We start from the raw sequence: 21,831 nt of genomic DNA on the forward strand, positions 1-21,831 counted from the left end.
GTGAAGAGGGCAGAGCAGCTGCAGTGAATTAATTGGTAACTTCCAGAGCTGGGGTATTACCTGCAAAGCCTTAGAGAGCAGTCACACACAACTCTGTGAGCACAAGCAGACCAGTGTCATCTGCTGCAAAGGGGAAAGCTGGCACAGATGCCTGGCCTGTTGTTTCTACAGCTCTTGAAGAGAAAAAGGAGGCAAATACCCTGGTACAATGACTCTCACTACTGCCCTGGGGTCCTGTGGGGGACTTGCAGGCTTCTGGCATGGGGGCAGTGGGATGCAGCTGCCCTGGAGTGAGCTGAGCTGGAGCTGCTGAAGCCCTGCATTACCATAGAGGGCTACAGTCATTTCTGTGTTCTTCAAGTTCTTCTTGTTGATTTTAGATGCTGGTACTGCAAAAGTGTTATCAGTCTAATTTGGGTGGGGTCGTCATATTCCATAGCCAGCTATGACTGCAATGCATTAGAACTACAATAGGAACATTGATTTAAAACCAAACAAATCAAACCCCTGTCAATAAGGGTTATTTGGTCTAGGTGTTCTTAATTGTTAGAAATCTGATTGATTTTACAGAACTGAAGTGACATCTGGGGATAATTCTTTATCTTCTTCTATGTAATGTAGGAGTGTGCCAGCTTCATTAAATGGATGCACCAGCTATTCCTGTGTCAGAAATACTGAGAAAGTGATGTAGGTGATAAGCTTGCCTGGAAATCATATGTTTCTTTAAATATGGTCAATAAAGGGATTTATCCTCACTGTTAAGTATCTTAAGAGTACTCAGAGTACTGTCAGTACTGTCTGACAGTCTACAGGACCCTTTATCAGTAAATGAGACCTGGGAACTTAAACCCCATAAGATGTCTTGATGGCTTCTCATATTTTTCTCATAAACTGCTACTGCAAAAATAATTTTGGAAGGGCTAGGAGACTCTTGCATGTGCTCTTTGGTTTCATTTTTTTGGAGCCATAATTACTACTTTGGCCTGCACTGCTACTTAGTCAGTTTTCTGTGTGAAGTCACAACCTAGCTCTGGAATGGGCTGGAACTCATTAAATCTGAGCAGGATGTTCAGTTCTGTAGATTTCATTTGAAAATCAGTTGGTGATTCTCATATATTATTACAAATTTACAGTTGTCCCTGGTTGGTAATTAAGTTTTAAGTCTGTCCCTCATATTAATCTGAGTGCATACTTTAGAGTCCTGCCATGGCTTTGCTTTAAGTAAATTACTTACAGGAATGACACATTCGTTGCTAATCCTCCAGCCTCTTATAGCCAAATTCTGTAATTCTCTTCCAGACTGATAATTCTTTCTTATGCAAGCAGACCTACTGACTTCACATTTATTCACCCAGTTTGGACCACCTCTTAAGCACAGGGTTAATTGTAAACATGTGTTTAGGTCCTGTGGACTTCTGTGAGGCTTAAGTGCTGTCTTGAATAGGCATTCTTTTCCAAATCAGAGCCGGAAAATTAAATTTGTCCCCCTATATAAAAGATCAATTCAACTGCTATGCCTCCAATAGAAAGCTGAAAGTTCTGTTGGATTAAGGCAGGATATACACTTAACATGTAATAACTGTTGCTGAAGACCCTGTCAAGTAAACTCCTATTCTGAAAGGAGCATTCACATTCAGAGATGGTAAGGGATAGCTATTTTTCATGCTATCTCTGTATGGATACAAAATGCATCTTAACTATATGTGGAAGATAATATTTTGATTTGTGTCATTATTTGAAGTGATGTGTAACTGGGATGACACTAAGGAATGTAGAGAATATGAAATTTAAGGCTAGCACAAGCAATGCTTTTATCAAGTAAAATAAAATCATTGTATTTTATTTAGAGTGAGTCTCTGCACACACTATCCCTGATGCAAGTCACGATACTGGAGCCACTGGCCTGTCAATTTTCATTAGAAAAAGGAATAGAAAGAGGCCCAAGTTCTGGCTTCCTATTTGCATGGACACATCCTGCAAATTCTGAAGGAGCAGCAGCGTGGTTTCCCTCTTCTTTTAGCTCCATTTTGGTCTGACACTGGAAGCAGAGGTGGGCAAAGGTGAATGTGGGCACCTCCCTTTGCATCCCTTCCTCTGTGTATGTCTTGTGCAAGACAAGTGAGCTGCAAGCAACATCAGAGGGTAGCCTGGTGGGGGGACCTTGCCAGGACAGCACTCGTCCCATCATTTTCATGTTAGGGTCATACAGAGCATGATCCACGTGCTTCTGGTTTAATCCAACTTCAGGATATCAAGTAGTTCTCCCATGGTGTGAACAAGAGTGACCATGCCCTAGGGACGCTGGTAGGCCTGGCTATTAAGGACCCCTTGGGGTTAGTGTGAACTGGAAGGCTCTCGATGGCTTTGCAGTAGACAATGAGTGCTCAGAGAGGAGGACAGCTCTGGCTGATGCGCTGCTGTGTTCAGGGTGCTGGATAGACAGCTTTAGATCGATCTATAAAATGGGAATGAGAACCTTTAGGTAGGGAAACAGGTTAACTGCAAGCAGTAAGTCCAAGGGATCATACTTCTGGCACAAAACCAGTGGGAAGTAAAAGGAGTAAAAGAAAAGGTTAACCTTTGAAAACATTTTCACCAATTACTTGACTTTCCCATGACATCAGTCCTCTCAGTTTCTGTAGTCCGTTGAAGAACAACATTGCTAATAACTAACCTCATGTCTTTCATATAAATCCTAAATTTTCCTTTGAGCCTTCAAGGAAAATCACAATTTCCCCTGTGCAAAACTTTGCTTTGAATTTGGAGTCTGAAATTTTATATTTAGGATAATGTGAGGGAGTCCTGGGAGACCAAAAAATATTTGCAAAACACTTGGCATTAGTTGTGTGGATAACATTTTAAGTGTTCACCAGCACTGCAGATTTATGCACACATGTGATGTGTGTCATGGGCACAATGTGTGGGGATGTACCTAAATATTCAGGTGTATTGTTTTTAATGCACAAGCAGAAAGCATACATCTAGGCTGTATGACAGACTCCTGCAGTTCGGAGGTGCTGAGAAATATGATATTTGCACACAGATTTGCCCTTCTCCCAGCAGCCTGCTTTTAGATATCAGTCATATTTAACTCACTTTTAAAACATCCAGAGGTTTAAGAATACTTCTGTGAGTAGCTGCAGAACGTTACACTCTGCTGGAGTAACCTTGGTAAGAAATGGGGGGGCCTTATCTGAAGAAGGACAACAACACACTCCTTACTTAAGAATAACCTGGATCTATTGTGTCCAGTAAATGCTGAGATGTGGTTGGTGACTGAACCTCGAGCATCCGGGAGTGCTCGAGATGTACCTGAAAGAAGGGCCATGTGAACACGGGGTGTAGAGCTGCTATAGACCCTGAGGGCTGGCTTGCTGCAGCAGTGGCCCTGGAGGGATATGAGGAAAGGTTGGCTGTTTCCTTAGGTCAGCCGTGCTCTTCCTTGCTAATCCACTGGCACACTCAATACGCACTGGCCACGGGAAAGACACTGAGCAAATGTTGCCAGCGCCTCAGATCTGTGTTCCCGTTTGTGGTTTGGTTCGGCGGGTTTTTTGGGGTCTGTAAAAATCTTAGCAGTTTATCTTTTTTGCGTGTGTGATTTCTCTTGTTTTTTTTCTCTCGTGGGTTGATTTATTTATTTTTTTTTTTTCCCCTGTGTGCAAGTTGAGGCTTCTGTTTAAGGCTCTCAAAGAGCAAACAAAGAAGTTGAATACAATTGCTGATGTTCCCCATTTCATGGCCTGTTGATAACTACACGATAACGCTCTCCATTGGATTCTTCATTTAAAAAAAAAAAAAAAAAAAGTAAGAGGAAAAAGAAAAGAGCTTTTGTCAGTCGAGATGGCACTATTCACTGTTTTACCAACAAGTTACAGTGAGAACATCAGCTTCCTGTCCTTTCATTGAAGCCCATTGATCTTTCTCCCTAGTAAACAGAGCGGCTGTAGCTTTTGTTTGACTTGTGCTCCCCATTTGTGCGGTGCATTTCAGGGATGAAAAGTGCAGTTGTGGCTGTTCTGCAGAAGGAGAACTGGGACAATGGAAGTGGGACAATGAATGGGATGTGTGGTGGTTGTTAGAGAGGGACACGGGGTGGTTGGGCTGCCACCATAAACGCGGTGGTCTTTGGGGAAGGGCTGAGGCTGAGCAGCTTGTAAATGAGCAGCAGTAGGAGTTCAGGCTGGGCATTGCCCACGTCTGCCTTTCAGTCAGCCCTGAGCAGGGCAGGACAGCTTGGAGGATGGATGGCAGGACGTGCTTGCTCTAATGAGAAACAAAAACTCTCAAGAGTGGCCAGGAGGTAGGAAGGATGTGGCAAAATATTTGAGATTTCACTCTGGCTTTCTTGTTCATTCAGTTATCAGGTAATTCCAATAAAAAAATACTGTGCTTAAGGTCTCCCAGCTGAGGGAGTGTGCTGGAGCTGCAGGACCAGCTGTGGTCCTTCAGAAAAGCACCCAGACTACTCAGGCCCCTTGGCTGTCAGAAGCTGAGAATGGGGGAAGGCCTTTCTAGGTGGGTGAGGTACCAGCCATGGGGAAGGACTGAGGATGAATTGGCTTGTGCCAGGGGAGCAGCTGGGCCTGTGGGGTGAGAACTCTGCAAAGAAATAAGCCTTTTTTTTCCCCCTTGTTTTTCTTTACAGTCGCTGATGTGGGTGATGCTTTAGGAAACAGCAGAGATGTACAGATCTGGGGTTTCCCTTCATGACTGTAAGAGGGTCCAAGGAGGTGTGGCTACTGGCAGAAAGCAAATGTTTGCTTTTTATGGTCTGAGGTAGTGAGAAATAAAAGGATTACTTGCCCTCTCCTGCCTTTCAAGCACCATTTAAGCAAAGAAGATTTTTCTTGTTGATTTTCATTGTATGCAGGTATTTTTCTTGGTCATGCTGTCTCTGTAATTTGGTAAACTGTAGTGAAAGAGAAATAATATAGCAAGTCTCAAGAAAATATTTCCTGTGGAATCTCAAATCCACTGTAATGGAGACCTGTTAATTTTTCTCTTCTTGTTTTAATTCAATAACAAAACTTAATTTCAGTGGGTTTCTGACCATTCTTAATTGCTCCTCACCCATCTTGCAATGATGTCCAAGAGGCCTGGCTGCCAACCATAACTTTATGATGCCAGGCACTTGGTACCTACAGGACATAAAAATGAGCATGCACTGATGGATATTCACATTTAGACTTCCAAGTCTGGTGTTTTTACTAATAGCCAAGGAGAAACACTGCTCATCAGTTGAGCTCTGAATGTAGGCCATGCTACTTTTCCTCCAGTTGGTAGAAAAACTGCAGTAGGTTCAAGGTGCATCTTTACTGATATTGGTATCTCTGCAGATACTGCTGAGCTGCTTCAATGGATTTGGGTAATTCCTGTTAACATAAAGAAACTTAAGCAGAACTTTGCAATGGTGTGAGTTTGAACAACTTACTTTTTCCTCTTTTTTCCCCTTTTACAACTTGAAGTTGACCTTCTTGCTTCTCAGGCATAGTCTTTACATGTAATTAGCTAATGTATTTTTCCCGTAACTTGTAGCACAAAACCTTTGGAACGTAATTGGTCTAGACTGTTTCTGAGTCAAATAACTTGTTTTTGTGCAGAGTGTGCTAAATATGGGAAATTTCAGAACATATTTGTAAAAAAAAAAAATGGATTGTTCATCATGTACAGTGTCAAACAGGGTTAAAAGGTTGCAGTGACTAAAATCTTGTGTGTCAAAATAATTTTTCAAAAAGCAGAATCTTAACTCTTCAGAGATTTGGCACAGCTTTGTCACAGGATAACCCTCTCTTCACTGAGATGTAGCTTTCATTTTGGGCAGTGTCCAGTTGTCCAAGATAGATTTTGTGAGAAGCTTTATGAGGCTTGGACTCTTGTAAAATATTATGTTACAGCAGAAATTAGATTTTAAAATCATAGACTGTGCAATTTGATAAATAGTTGTACTTACATTAAACATTTGTAAGTTTTTATTTAATAGTATGTTTGAAATATCTCTAATGTGCATGCCATGGTGAGAACTAAATTGTAGAATTTTGTACAGAACATGTATGTCTCTCAGCATCTACTAAGGTAATTTGATGGTCAGTTAATGCAATATGCACCTCTTGTCTTTATGGAGGGTGTGAACCTAGAGCACACACACTTCTGCAAAGATGATGCTTGTCTTGAATTCCCCTAGTGATGCTGCACAGCTGACTTTTGTGGACCTGGGAGTGCTTAGCCTTGACTTGTATGAGTGGCCTCATTGATTTCACAGGATAAATCAGAGCTGGAAAACCTTAGAAATAGGCAGAAGCTTCTGAGCCAGTGCCTAAGGAAAGGGGAGACTGAGGGAAATGCTGGTAATTTATTTCAACAGTACTGCTCAGCTGTTACCCAATTGCTTTTCACTCTTGGGATCCTTCCCTTGCTTCCTGATAACTTCTGGGTGCACAGATAATTTCAAGAATAGCTGCAAAACTGTTGGGCAATCCAGGATGTTTTCTTTGCTTCTCTTCCCAAGGTGCTGGACAGGTGGTTCTGGTCACCTCTGTCCCCTGGGCCAGGCAGTGGTGGGTGGCATCTCCTGCTAAAGGCGGGGAGGAGAGGCTTGTCTGCAGTTATGGAAGAGTGCTTATTCTGCTGGATGTTATTAATCAAAGCAGATTTTGGCCAGGATAAAAGGGTAAACAACCTTCCTCCTCTTCAGCACATGCTGTGGGAGGCTTCCAGCCCACAGAAAGTTAGGCTCTCTGCTATGCCTTTCCTGTGAAAGACAGGGGCCCCTGCAGCACAAAACCTCACTCCTGGATTGTGAAGCAAGTCAAAATCAGGAAGGAAAAAATAAGGGGTTTCTTACATCTATCACAAATCCTCTGGTAGTGCTCACAACTTGAACTGAAAGCATAGTCCAGTGCCTGGCAGGTGATGGACGGGTGGGGGTTTTGGGGAGAGAGTGAGCTGCTGGGGAGCTCCACCCTGTCACTTCAACTTCTCCTGCCCATCCCTCTCTTCTTGATTTTACTTGTAGCCTCCAGGTTGGGACCCCCTGGTGGACATCACAAGTGTTTTTTGGCAAGGGCAGATTCCACATTTTACAATAGCATTGATTTCTAGTTCTGATTGTTTTTGTCCTGAGTCCTCTTTACTCCTGTTCTTCTTCTCTCTCTTTTTTATTGGTATTCCAACTGTGTGATTAAAAATGGACATGGCTTATTAAAACAATGCTGCTTGCTATCAGAGGCTTGCATTAGTATTAGAGAAGGGGGGCTGTAATTTTCTTTCCTAGTGTAAAGAACATGGGTCTGAGGGATGGGGTAGTGATTAAGTCAAGGAAAAGGATGACAGGCGGTACATATCCAGTCATGACTTCTCCTCTTCAAAGGCAGGCTGTTTTCTAGGTGCTTACATTTGCCTGCGGAATTTGGGGGATTAGCACAAATTGTGACCTAATGAAGCAATGAAACTTTTCATGTTGCTGTTTTCCTTGTGGGCAGTTTGTGCTGTAGCCCTTAGGTATGCTCCAGGCTAAGATCCTGTCAGGTGGAGCAGAAGGTGATGGAGGGAAGCAGGATCTCTCCTGTCTGCCTTGCCATCCTGCACACACAGGGTGTGCTTACAAGCAATTTGATTGTATTGGAATTCGCCTTTTTGGTTTTTCTTGCCTGTTGTTAGAAACCCTGATAAGAAAGTGGGGATGGCTACTGTTTCTAATGCATGTTCTCATGCCTTGGTGTTTTTTGGGAGGCTGTATCTGAGGCCTTCTGCTTTAAGTTGATATGTCTCTTCCAGTGCCTTGCTCTAAAAGATATCTGTTGCATAATTTTACTGGAAAGAGTTATTGCTGAAGGGCTGGATTGCAGGGAACAGGGATGTGCTTTAGGGGGTTTAGTGGGAGGGGAGGTGTCAGCAGGTTGATAGAGCTGGGAGGGGATTATGATGCATACAGTGGTGAAAAGCCACCCAGTATTTATTAGGATTGCACCCTTCCTCTTATGGAAGGCCAAGCCTGCTCTGTAAGGAAGAATTCACAGTTGGAAAGTAGGACCCCAGCAAAACTTCCTGCAAATATCTCAGGTTGGGGATCTTAAGGCCTTTGTTTTAAAACACTTCCGTGGTAGTCAACATCTTCCACTTAGTTACCCTGGCTGTGGGCTTATGCAGATTCAAGTTCATAAAGGTTGACCCAGTAAGTAAATCCCTGTGCACATGTAAATCCACAATGAAATGCAAGATTTTCAGTTTTGTTTTTTTTTTTCCTACAGCAATCTCATGCAGGAGTCCTCTGGTACAATACGATGCCTTTGCAGTAGTCTGTAACTAAAATGACACTAATCACGATGCAAAGACTTGTGCATAGAAGTGCATACAACTTACTGCACTAGGCTGAATGGTTTTGATTAGAATTTAAAATCAACTAAAGCTATATTTTGTTTTTTTTCCATGAGGGCCTTACTTCAGAGTCACTAGAGCAATTCTGAATGTATTTAAAGATACTAGTCAAGACCTTTGTTCAAACTCATTTATTGGGAAAGATACGGTGATTGAAGCTGGTTACAGATTGCTAAACAGTAACTTTTAAAAATATTATTTATTTTTGAACTGAAACTTTTAAGACAAATTAGGCTTCTGTTTCTTGATAATGGCAACTCTCTTGTCAGCTCTGTTTTCCTTACCATTTGTCTTCAGGGAAGGCATGCTGTAAGGAAGAGAAATCTATATAAGGTGAGCTGAAAATAATCTAGGATTCTAACAATAGCTTGAAAAACTGCAGAAATTTTCATGACGCTTGAGACATAAAATATTTGTTTTTCACTTGTCAATCTTTCCTGCCTTGCTGTGTTGGTCTCAACTGCTGGCATTGCAGAAGCAGAGAGCTTTCATCACTTATGCTGAAAGTTTTAGGAAAAATGTCCTCCTGTAGAGCTGGATACCATGGGGATACAAATGCAAGTGGGTAGCCCATCTTAGTGCTTTGGATTGTGAAGGAATGGCAACAGATCTCTTAGCACTGGTGTCAGAAAGAAGGCTTCCCAGTAGCATAGAAAATGGTGCTCCTTAGGCAAAGATGATTTATTCTCCTCTTGAAGATTTTGGAGACCAAACTGATGCTTCCTGAGGCAGCAAAAGTCTGAGTACAGGTCACTTTATGCTTTGTATATTTTATAAACCTAACAGCCCAAATGTAAGATTTTAAAAGACAGAAGGCCTCTGTAGTATGTACATACAGATGTATCTCCTAATTTGACATCTTCACCATTGAGCTGGTCCTGTGATGCTTGTGGTGGAATGAAATGCAGACACTGATAAGGCTGTGATTATTTTTAACAGCAGCGCAGTGGGAAGGAGCGGCTGCTTGGATGCGGCGACAGAATCGAAGCCAGCTGTAGCAGTGAAAGTCTCACAGGGTTAACCACAAAGTCTGCCTGCAGCTGCTGCAGCTCAATACCCAGCATTCACATGCAGCCTCACCAAACTGCCTTGTGACATTTTTGATTCATGTCAGGGACAGAGTACCATTGTCGGGGGGAAAAATAACTGTTTTATAAAATGTTCTGCAGGCTTTCAGTCATTTCAGTTTCTATTCTCTCTTCTGTGCCACTCTCAAGGTTCGAAAAAAGTTCTCGCTTTGCTATTCCACTCACTGCTTAAAAAAGTGTTTCTGGCTTGATTTCTTTTATTATAGAGCAAGAGCTGCTCCTTAATGCTCAGGAAGAGGCCAATAGTGTGCCCTATTCTGCCTCAGTCATGTTGCTGTGACCTTTAGGGTTTGAGGGACCTGTGTCTCTTGGTGGTGTAACCAGCAGGAGAAGCAACAGCATGCTTTTGAAAGCAGGAAGGATACTGGGGTTCAGAGGGAAGGGCGTCCCCTTTTGTAGCAGCCAACTGGGAAGGATTTCTTGAGTGATTGCTCTTTGCTGTAAGAACAGGGCTGCCTGCTGCAGGTCTGCTGTCAGACCATCAGCTTGATTGCTCTGATCACACCAGTGCAGTGGGCTCTGGGGATGGAGGCTCTGCTCCTTTACTCTTTTCAGTGCAGAGATAAAAAGCCTCTTTGTTTTTCAGATTTATGGAAAAGTTTTAAATTGTTTGTCACTCATTGCTCTGGATAACCCCATACTGTGCTGCTGGTTGGAGCTCCAGGGCTGAACACCTAGGGCTGGCTGGGACAATGGGACAGTATGAAAAGGGCTTTTCCTATTCTCATTCCTCTGAAGGAAGTGCTACTGAAGGGCCTGAATGAATTTTCACAGCTTTAATGGCTCATTTGCTTCAAGCACGTACAAGTACAAGGATTTGCACTTTGAGAAAACAAATTAAATTAGTGGTGTTTCTTCTTTTTGATTTCACCTTTTCTTTTAAAGGATTCATTCCCCCCCCCCCCCCCCATGCATACAGATGCTCAGATGGGGACAGCTTGAAAAAAATGTCCTAGTGAAAGGTTAGGTTGGTTTTTTTGGGGTGGTTTTTTGTTTTTAAAAAAAGAAAAGTTTGGTGCCAAGGTGACCCTGAGTACAATTTCCCTGAAGCCAAGGTGTGCTGTTAATCCCTTGATTCTGCCCGTTCAGGGCTCCATACAGAAAGATTTCTGGAGAAAGACCATGATACTGGGTCAAGATTCTCCTGACACAGCAAATTCATCTGTGTTTCAGGCCTGATTTGAGCATGGAATTCAAGCTTTCTTTCAGTGGCGATGTGACTTGCAGCACTCAGGGCACAGGTAATGGCCAGCTTTTATTCTCTGGAAGCCCCAGGTGGTGGGGAAGTTACTGAGCACCCTGCAAAATGCAGGACACAGCAACCTGGCTGGGGTGTGAGGGTCTGAGCTTGGTGGGCTTGTGCTCTTCCATCCCTCTGCCTGAATAATGAGCTCTCCTGAGACAGACAGCCCCGGGGAAGTCACTGGTCTGGACCCCTGATCTGCCCACAGCACTTGGGAGCCCGAGGTGGTGATGGGTGCCCACGTGCAGTGCTCCTCTGGTGCTCCTGGTTATGCAGTATCCAGGCCAGCTCCTCAGGGAGCTGGTTCAGGCCCGACAAAGCTTATTAACTCCGGCTCTGTGCTGTTTGAAACAGTCTAAAGTGCCCCAGGACTAGGAGGAGCAGGTTAGCACTTTACGTGGAGCATTGCACCCATCCAGAGCTGGCCTGGGAGTCTCTTCATCCTGCCAGACTTCATCCACAACCTGGATAGAGCACCTGCAGGTAATTGGGAGCTGGCTGTGCCTGACCGGAGGGCAGTGTCAGGTTAATTAGACATCTGCAGGCTGTTCTTAAAGCCTTTTCCTTTGCAGTCCCAAAACGGGGAACTTTTTAATATAAAAGAAAAAGGCTTTTTCCCCAGATTGGCACGAAACACTATTTTTACTTAATTGCAGACTGGTGTGGACTGATTTAATCTCTTAATAATTTCCCTTTCTCAGGTACTAAAACCTATGGCTCAGCATGGCTTTTCTGATTTTCCTGTTCTTTGGTTTGCTTTCCATATTTTGCATTCATGTATTTTCTTCCCAGATTCTTAATATGCTTAGCCTGTTAAGACGAATATAAGATCTTTATAGTAGCATCTGAGATCATAATCTGTCTATATCAAAGGCCAGAATTATTCCCTGTTGTTTGTAAAGGAATTATTTAATAAGTAATCCTTGTAAGTGTCAACATTACACATGAGATGACATAACACTTGGGGAAAGTAAGGACTAAGCCAATATTCCCACACCAGCTTCAAAGCTAAATATGCTTTCACATACAGATGCTTCCTATTTCTCATCTGTGGCTTCTGTTTCCTCCTAATTGGAGTTGACACTGGAAGCACCAGTTCTCCTTTTCCTCCTCCTGGATGTTTTGATTGGAATGTTAATACCATCCTCCTTCATTACCAGGCTCTGTGGAGTGGTGTGCCACGTGGTTTAAGGTATAGGATTGGTTTTCCCTTGGAAGCTTAGCATGCTGCAATGTCAGAGGTGTTAATTTACAGCTGTCTACTTGCTGCACAACAGTCTGAGACCTTGTGTGCCTGCACTTTTGGGAACAATTGAAATCCAGGCTCAGGTTTTGCCATTCTGGCCTATCCGGCCCCAAAGTAAACTTTTTGCATTGAATGAGCTCAGAGAGAATCAGACTGTTCTGCAAGTAAAATAGTGAAATCATGATGCTGAAAATGCACACACACAATTTCTCCCTCAGAGTGTTTCTACAGGTTGAAAATATCAATCTCTGAAAAAAACTGAGTGTTGGCCCCTGGGTGGCAAAAAAAATCCACAATGACTAGAGAAGCCTTCTGTTTCCTGCATAATCTCTCCCCATTTTTGCTTCATGCATTCCTCCCAGACAAATCCAACCTCCCAAGAAAAATTAATACATTTCTGTGGTGTGAATTCAAAACATCAAAATGTCATGGACAGTTAATCCTTTCTGCTAGTAAGGCAAGTCTGATCAAAACATCTTTAATCTTTCCCTTACCAAAGTAACCTCTGAGGTGAGGCAGTAAAGAAAAGGGAAAAAAACAGGGAAATGGTTTGTGCCAGTGTAGATGCTTCTGTCCCAGCTGTGAGTCTGCAGGTCCCAGGGTGCCTGCATCCTCCTGGGGAGCTGTGTAGCTTCCAGGAAACTCTAGTGATTTCTTGAGAGCTTACAAACTTACATTATCTCTTCTCTGAAATCACTGTGAAGATTTTAAATCACTGGCTGCCAAATGCATTTATCCCAAGGGAGAAGATTTGAAATTTCCCTGCGAAGACATGTCTTGCAGTCCATTAGGGTTGGGTGTGAAGCCACCCATGATGCTGCCGAGTCCAAGGTGGCAATCACTGCACCCAGGGCCCCGCTGAGCCCAAATGTTTGGTGTTTGGCTCTGAGCTTTCCTTGCCCGTGGGCTCCCTGTGTGGGTGAAGGCAGATTTTCATCTCCTTGCAACTTTATTGCCCAAATGCAAATCCTCAGAGCTGATCTGAAAACGAGTGTCCTCTAATGAGGGGCTGTGGGGGTCTTTGCAGGTCTTTTGGGTCAAGGTCTCCCTTGCCTTGTGCTGTGCTTGCACAGCTGATCTGGTTGAGACTTTGCTGTCATGTGACACTGCAAAAGCCCTAATGAAGTAACAATGCCTGAATCCAAGAGGGCTGAGGACAACTTTCCCCTACAAGAGTATGGAATAGTGACACAGGGATCCCTGCTGCCCCAGTGCTGACTTGCCAAGTAGAAAACCCTGCCTTGTTCCTCATCTGTTTTTTCAAGATCTCTTTGGTTCTGTCATCAGCACGTGTCTCTAGGCATATACAGGTTCCATAAAGCCTGGAAAGTAAGTAGGCTGTTTTGTAATGTCCCTACACAAGTAAAAACTCTATGAAATCTTAGCACTCACATGAGAGAGATTTATTGTTACTGTGCTTTGCAGACAAACTGGTGGAAAACAGTGATCCAGTATGGACTTCTGATAGAAGATAGAAGGTAGAGGATCCTCAGGATCACTTTCATGGCATCTGTCCTCTTTTCCATGTGGCTCAGAGGTGACGTGGGGCCTGTTATGACCAGGCTCTTCTTGACCTTACATGAGTTGAGGCAAATGCCTTCAGTACTGGTTTACCTGGAAAGCCTGGGTTTGTCCTGGGCCCTTCTTGTCCTTGCAGTTGTCCTAAATTAATCCTTCCTGTCTCCTGCTGGGTGTTAGGTGGGTATTACAGGCCAAGGTGTCTCACAGGGTCAGGACATCATTGGCATAATAAGAGAACAGCAGTTGTCTTGAGATAAAGCTGTTCTTCAGCATTTTTTTAAAAAAAAACCAAAACTTTTGTCACTGGATTCATGGGCTCTCCACCTCTTTTTTAGAACCTTTCTTATGAAGAATATTGTTCCAAAATGGTTGCTCTAAGTGTTCATTTTAGCTAGAGTGAGTGACTCAGGGCTAATTTTTTGCTTTATTATTTAGGTTGCAGTCTTGTAAAATGGCTATTTTTAGAAAGTAGTGAGGAATCCTATACAGATCACAGTGCCTGCTCTCAATTTCTTGTTAAAGCTGAATGATTTTTACTTTGGTGGAAACGCAGGAAAGACAACCAGCACAGGCATAGGAGGCTGTATGCAATCTTTCTTCACATCCCCAAGCTTAATCTGAAACTGTGTGAGGTCTCTTGTGGTCCAGACCTGTTCTTCTCTCTAATAGACACTGTAGTGATAATTGTGTTATTGCTTTGCACGAAGGACAAGTGGTCTCCAGGGACCAAGATGACTTCATCAAAATAATTTCCAGAATTGATCTAAATGGCATTTGATCCAAGTATATTTTTTAGTGGGAAAATACAATGGCATTAGCCCAGAAACCTGGGGGACAAACACCACCTTCCAACACATTTGCATGCCAGCTTATGTGTCTACTGCAATATGAATATGTCAACTACCTCTTCCAAATTTCCCACCTCTTTCTGTTTTCACAGTGTTCTTTCTGGAAATCTAGATGCAAAAATATAAAATAGATGAAGTTATATTAAGCCTTTTGCCTTATCTTCAATTCTTGAGTTCTCAACAGTAGTTTCCTAGAAAAGTGACGCTCTTATCTATTTGTTAATTCCTACCATGTATCACAAGGAATTCCTGCAAATTCCCATCAGCCGTGACAAACTTACCTTGTAGACCTATGTAGTGATTTTGATGGCTTTACAGACCTGTTTGTTTTGTTCTGAACTAAATTAATAGCACTGTGATGGCCCCACTCTAGCATTGAACTTCTAAACCTCCCCTAATATACTAATCAGCATGTCAGTAGAATATTCTTTCTGGATAGAGACAAGCCTGGTGAAACGGATTAGACATTCACATGGCATTGCATAATTCAGAGAGCAGGCATGGTGCATATGATTTGCATTAATAGCCTCTACTGCAGCAGCTTCTCACAGGTCTCTCTCATTAGATCATATGTGGAAGCTTCCAGACTGTCAATCAATTACAGTAATTTCCTTTTCCATATTTATTCCATCACGATCATTGACAGTTACCATTAAGTGACATTAATACAATACAATACCACCTTGCATTTTCCAGTGCTCCTCTTACAGGGTCCCTAATGCATATAAGGCTGAGAGGCTTCATTACATATGGAGAAGGTGTCTGCTCTCCCTAGCTCAGCAAAGTGTGGCTCCCCTGTGACAGGGAGGATGATGGAGCACCTTGTGCCACGGTGTCTGGCAAGCCCTCTGGGGTGCTCAGGTGTGGGGCCTGCTGGCTTGCCATGGAGGTGGCTCCTGTCCAATGGTGAGCATAGGGTGCCATGAGAAGTCGGCAGACTTGGTCAGAATAGAAGAAAACTCAACTGCAACAGGTCGGTGCAGCTTGTGTGGCATGTTCAGGTGCCTCAGCAAGCACCTTTTAGTATGGCTGTGGTTACAGATGCCTTATCTTGTTTGATGCTGTTGGACCCTCCCAGTGAACTGACATGAGACAAGTTTTCATATGTAGCAGCTAACACCTAGGCTTCTTGTCAGAGAAACCAGAAACCAGAGCTCTTTTTTCATCCTTCCAGCCCTCCCCTTTGTGTCCCACTGGCTGCTTAAAACCATCTGTCCTGTCCTAAATAAGCAAGGTTCAGAATTACCAAATCCCGGTAGCAGTAGCATCCTCCACTGAATAAGCACAGGCCCAGCAGCACCAGAGCAGGGCAGTCTTCATGTACTTCAAAAAACCCAAAGGGTTGGTCTGGTCATGCTGTAGCTAATGACCAGGTGGCAGCTGAAGGAGGCTCCTCCTGGATCTTCCTTTGCAAAATCTGTTAGAGTACCTGTGGTGAAAACTGAGACTAGTGGTCTCAGCCTTCCTGTTGGATCCAGAAGATCCATCTTCTGGGGGCCACCTTGAAATTACTCTGAGGGGACAAACTGGGAATGTGAAACTTGTTGGCAAATGTTATCTGAGAAATATGTGTGTAAAAAGCTACTTGAGCAGACACTGCATAATGAGTCAGCTGGAGCACTGCATGTGCTTCTGGCCATTGCTAGCTTTTGTTAGCTGATGTTTGCAAAGACGTTTCCCATGGACTTAGAAAGGCTTTCAGCCACACTGCACAAGTTTTCTTAGGTTTTCTTGTTTCTTAGATCTCTGATGTCCTACCAAAATACTTAGAGACTTAATCTTAAGTTTGGAAGGTGATCTTTGGGCTGGGTGGGAAAGGAAACATATCTTTTTCAGACCAAGAGAAAAGGAACAGGTTCTGTATCCCCTATGGACTCTGCAACATCCCCCCTCAGTCAGTTTCCCCATACTGTACTAAAAGTGCTGTCTGAAGAATGCAGTGAGCATCTTTTTAATTTTTGCTGTCTCTGTGCTAGGGACTGCTTCTGCCCCTTTTCAGTCTTGAGGTGCTTTTCCCAGCTCGCTGAGCTGACATGATGAGATTCTTTTGCCACTCATCAGTAAACACTTCATCAGCAATTCTGCACATGCCCAAGGGTGTTTCCTCTCTTTTCTTTGCTGAATTTTCTGGTGCTTCTTTCTTCTTCATCTCTCCTGCTAGGATGGACAATTTTCCAGTTATTCCCATCTCCCTCTTCTTTGATACATGTCAGAGACTAAGAAGGATCAGTCACCACTGTGTCCCCATTCAAGACCCTCCTAAAGCTATTGCTGCCAAATATGCTGGATGTCTTCTTTCTCACAGTGCTTCACTTCCACTCTTGTCATTCATGGGTAACAGTTCAATGATCTTTCCCCTTCTCTGTCCACTGAGCTAATTTAAAATCCAAACAGTTTCTGGCTGTCAGCTCTCCTGTTTGTGACTTCCACTCTGTTTACTTCTCTCTTCAAAATCTTCCCTGTCACCTCTCATCTTCAGAATTGTCAGTGCCTAAGACATTCATTTCATTGCCCCTCTTTTGTTCTCATCCATGGCTTCTTATTCCTGTCCACGAGTTTGCAATTGATAGGGTCCCCACAGTTTGTTATGCTGCTATCCTATTATTTTAGGTAGGCTTCTTGCTTAAGCTTTTCCCCAGGACTGGAGTGGTCTTGGCTTCTGGTATTCACCCCTCAGGCTGTACCTCCAAAATCATCTTTGTGGCTTTATTATCAGTTCTGTAGCTGCATGAATTTCACATAGTGCCTTTCCACGGTTTTAGGGTGTAAAGAGTTTTGTTCACAATTATAAACAAATTTCTCTCTAGATAGGAAAGGCCTGAAATCTGAATTTCCCTTACGTTGCAGTTGTTACATCCAGATTTTAGGATTCTGACTTACATAAGTACGTGCTAGGAGTGAACTTTGGATGCACTGCCAGACTTTCCCCAAAGGTTTGAGTGGCAATCACATCACAGCTCTTGCTTTAGCCCAAGCTGCTTTTCCCCCAAGATAGATAATGTCCTCAACTTGAGTGCTGGTTAAATAATACTTAGGAATCTATTCAAATGTGAGTTGTTACATCTAGCAAATTATATACTTGGGAGTTTTGAGCACTTTTTATGAAGTTTTACTGAGTTGCATTTGATAACTAGTTGTAGTTGATGTTGTGCATTATTTTCCTAATCATGCAGTTATTTGAGAACTTGGCAGTTTAATTTTGTTGATTCAAAATGCAATCAACATAGTATTTTTTATTTATAGTATGCATCATATTGCTTTCTGACATTTGTTTCAAGAAACATTTCCATAAAATTCAGTATTTGTACAAGAATTGCGTACTTGTCTACTCAAGTAATAAGACAGTGTTTTGTGTAATTGTGATCATTTAATGTAGGTATTAATAAGTCAAGCTCAGTGTATTACAAGTGATTTTGGCATAAAAACCGATGAAACTTGGTATAATAGACGGATGAGTCTTGGAATAATAACTAGGATTGCTGTATATTCTGTGAGTTGAAGAATACTCAAGCTCTGTCCTAAGAATAATTTCTTTCCTTTCAATTATAATTTTATGATGGATTATGGTCTATTGTTCACTGAAAAATTATATTCACTGGAATTACTACATTTCCATTTACACAGGACTTGCTTTAGTGGAATATGTCTTCATGGAACAGCAATATGAAAGATGTGAAGGACTTCCCATGTGGCTGGCAATCTGAAGGGAAGAGACACAGAAGATACTGCACCCTCTGTACAGTTTAGGTGACCTTCTTTAAAGTCTGCTGATGAAAAGTGCTAAAATACTCTGTTAAGTACTGGACCCTGTTAAAGGTTGGATGTTGTTATTGCAATTACCTGCTTTTGCCAAGCTTGATCTAATGCTGCAGCTAGGGGCAGATTTGTGTTGCTTGACAGAAGAGACACACAAAACAGCTCCTCAACAGTTAAGTGGTGTGCCACCCCCTGGAAGCAGAATTATCCTGAAGACCTTTAAAATGGCGTGGGGAGTGCATGCACTGACTGAAGTCCCATAGGATCCCACCAGGGAGTGGGATGCGTGGAGTAGTTGGGTGAGAGCTGTCACGTCCTCTTGGAGCAATTGTGTAATGAGATCTATGGGAGGGCTCAGCGATTTCTTAATGACTCGAGTGCTGCTTCAGGAGAACATTTGTGTGAGCTGCGGAACAATGCGTAGTATTTGTGTGTGATTAATGAGAATTTGTCATCTGAAATACAGTCAGCACAGCGCCTTCGTAGCTGTGTGCCTCAAACTCTCAGAGCCAACCCACAGAGGAATATTAGAAGAATTACTCAGCAGATTACTTCCATGTTGTTTTTGTCAGCTTATTCACCCCGACGCCCATTTGATAAAAGGAAGGGGGTGTGAGGGTTTGTGTTACGCATTTTTGTTGGCATCTAACTTGTGTCTCTTCGAAAGGTCATGGGTACTTGAAGTTGTTTCAGACTGGTCAGACCACGGCTATTAGTCATGGAGCATTATTCACCCAGTCCCTTTCTTTCTTTCCTCTTCCCTGTGCTTTTAGCTGAAGGAGTGATCTTTGGAAAGGAAACAATAGCTGAAGGAAACTTTTTTTTTTTGCCTGGATGTTAAGTTTTTCCACCGGAATTTAACTGAAATTACTGGCACACTATTGGCTACAGGATGATCTGACCTCCCCTGTGACAGTTGATCAGAGCTGAGTTCAGGAGCTGTATTAGTAATTTTGTCCTCTCGTTTCCTGTCATGTCAAGTGCAGTAGTTTTTCTGTGCCCTGCCCTTTACAAGGAGACTTCCCAGGGTTTCACTGGTTTTCTTTTACAGGCTTATTCTGTGACAGTTAAGCACCATTCCTCAAAGTTTCTCTTTCAGTTACTTCTTGAATAACATAGGCTTCTGGGGTTTTTTAATAAATAACTCTTTATGATAAACCACTTATTTTTTTTTTGATAAATAAGTGAATAGCTGGCATGCTTCCCTGGATGAAGACCTCAACTGATACTTGTTAGTGTAACATACCTACTTTTTGTACATGCCAGCTGGTAGAGGTTTATGCTGTTAGCTGTTCATCTTGCAGTAGAGCCTAGTGGATCCACCTGCCTTGAGTGTCAGTTTGTCTTGGTTCTAAACGGATATTAAAAGGTGTTCCTTGCTACACAATTAAGTCTTTGATAGACAACTGAGTGAAAATGAGAAGTGTCAAAAAAGCCAGGGTATTTTGGGAAACTAGTGCATAATTCTTAGTCAATCAGCTGCTGTGATGCTTATATAAGCCATTTGATATCTGAGTGTGAAGACTGGCAAAAAAGAAGAAAGGATGCTTTCTCCAGTGTGAACAAATGGAAACTATTTTATTTTATATACTGTTATGGTCCAAGATGCAATGATAGAACCGTGACTTGTATGTTTTCAGACCATGCCTCAAAAGAAAAAATACAAAGCCATACTTCTGCTCAGATGATGAACAGAAAGACCATTCAGACAATAGACTGGATATAAATTCTTTCTAGATCAAGGTTTTATTTAGGTTGGCATCTAAACTTTAAATATCTAGAATCCAGATCTTATTTTAGTAATTTCTTAGTGTTTATTTTTATGAACAGTAACCCATAAATCTGCTTTTTACAGACTATCCAGCAGCAGATAGGTACCGTGATCTGATCTTGACGTACAGAATCGTTCCAATAACATGATGAAATTATATAAACTAAATAGTTTAAACAGTATCCAAAGCAGTTCATATTTTCATGGAGAGCGCTAGTTTTGTTGGTTTCACAGGACAATTTTGTTGATGACATATTTTTGGGAGGTGTGGGGGAACCTGTGTTTTTAGTGTCTGGGTAAATGACAGTGCAGAACACTTGCTTTTAAAATACTTGTGTTGTTAAAATATCACCTGCTGGAAAATTGGAGCTTTCCCTGGAGGAGTCAGACTGTGGCTGGAGACCAGCATGCCCCAACTCTTATCCAAAGGTTGGGTCCTGGCCAGGTGCTGCCTCCACTGTTCATTCCAGCCACCCACAGCAGAGAGGGTCTTGTCTGGGGTTGTAGCCCTTGGGGAAATTTGAGGGATGTGAAAAGCTGTTGATGATGGATCCTAAAGGAGCATTTTTATTCCTTAGGTATCTTCTCTTTTTACTTTTCTTGGTGGTCATGTATCTTGATGTGCTGGTGAAGCTTTGCAGAAGGGCCCGAGACTTGAACTTTAGTAAAGTTTAAGGTACTCATGTTTCAGGATTTGCATTACTTTGTTTCTCTAAGTGTAGTCTCTTCTGATTTCACCATGAAATAAATAATTCTAGTAGTAGCATTGTTGCTGGAATGGATGTTAGACCATAAGTGAGCAAGGTTTCTCATTCTCAAGGTCAAGGGAGGGCTGTGTTCTTGCAGGTGAAGGTTATGTCACTGTGCAGATATCCATGTGTGCTCTGGAGCCCATGGGCACTTCTCTGGGCATGGAAGAGACAGAGCAAACTTCTAGGAAGAAGACGGCAAAGCCCCCTGCAGCTTTAGCTACCACAATTCATAGAATCATAGAATCACTTTGATTGGAAAAGACTTCAAAGATCATTGAGTCCAAAAGCTAACCCAGCAGTGTCCACCACTAAACCATGTCCCTAACCACCACATCTATGCATCTCTTAAATACCAGGGATGGTCATTCTGGGCAACCTGTTTCAGTGCTTGATAAACCCTCTAGGTGAAGAAATCATCCCTAATAACCAGTCTAGACTTTCCCTGGAATTCCCATTTCTCTGTTTGGAGAGGTGGTTAAGTATTGTTCGTTAATTCTGGCATGCCTCCCTGCATTTCCCCTCCCAACCTCCAAATCCATATTTCATTCTGTTTTACTAGGTGGTGACCTTGCTGGCAGACAGAGCTCAAACTGTACCTGCGAGGCTGGGGATGAGTTTGTGTCACTTGAGAGCATGGGGGTATCTACTACCCCTAAGCACCTCTGTGCTCAGGTGGAGAATTGGGAGTGTTGCGGAAGGGTCCATGTGCCTGGGACCCAGCAGTGCTTGCTGCCACAAGGATCCAAGCAGCAGCCCTTCCTCACCACGGGGTGTAAATCATTTCCTGTGCAAAGGCTGAGTGCCCACCAGGGATGAGCTCCTCCCTGAAAGCTGCACCTGACCACAGCCTTCCCTACCCTCATGGTAAATAAATGATAGAAAGAGTAACAAAAGAAAAGTGTGGGTGTTTTAGAGCAGGCCTTCTGCCTGCCAGAAGGCAGCAGATGTCTACTGCTCAGCCTGGATGTCCTCCCACACCTGGGAGATGGATGTTCCATACTGAACTCTCCTTGTCACCCCTCATGGAGGGTCAAATGAGCTTCTGGTGGCAAGCTTTGTTTGTTCTCCCAAGGAAAAGGCAACTTGCAAGGTGCCTGCAACCTCTCTGCTGGGGAGAGGGACAAAACCTGGCAGTCCTGGCTCCATGTCTGGTCTTGGACAGCCTGAAGTCCTGCACATCATGTTTTCTTGTTGGAAGCTTTGCCTTAGTTAAGGCACAGCCAAAACCGA

General features: G+C 42.9%; 1 long non-coding RNA gene across 2 annotated transcripts; it reads left to right on the top strand.

Moving 5' to 3' along the window:
* Nucleotides 1–50: 50 nt before the first annotated feature.
* LOC147655733 (uncharacterized) lies at nucleotides 51–20,489 on the top strand. 2 transcript variants are annotated; one of them, XR_015273820.1, is made up of 4 exons: nucleotides 51–203; nucleotides 10,638–10,705; nucleotides 11,062–11,190; nucleotides 17,947–19,458. It is a non-coding gene; the product is annotated as an uncharacterized LOC147655733 (long non-coding RNA). The 2 variants fall into 2 exon arrangements; XR_015273821.1 differs by lacking the exons at nucleotides 51–203; nucleotides 10,638–10,705; nucleotides 11,062–11,190 and adding exons at nucleotides 12,979–13,282; nucleotides 13,379–13,431 and having other exon boundaries at nucleotides 17,947–20,489.
* The last annotated feature ends 1,342 nt before the right edge of the window (nucleotides 20,490–21,831 follow it).

Source organism: Cyanistes caeruleus, chromosome 1 (genome assembly GCF_971803275.1).
Source record: "Cyanistes caeruleus chromosome 1, bCyaCae1.hap1.1, whole genome shotgun sequence".
Taxonomy (NCBI): domain Eukaryota; kingdom Metazoa; phylum Chordata; class Aves; order Passeriformes; family Paridae; genus Cyanistes; species Cyanistes caeruleus.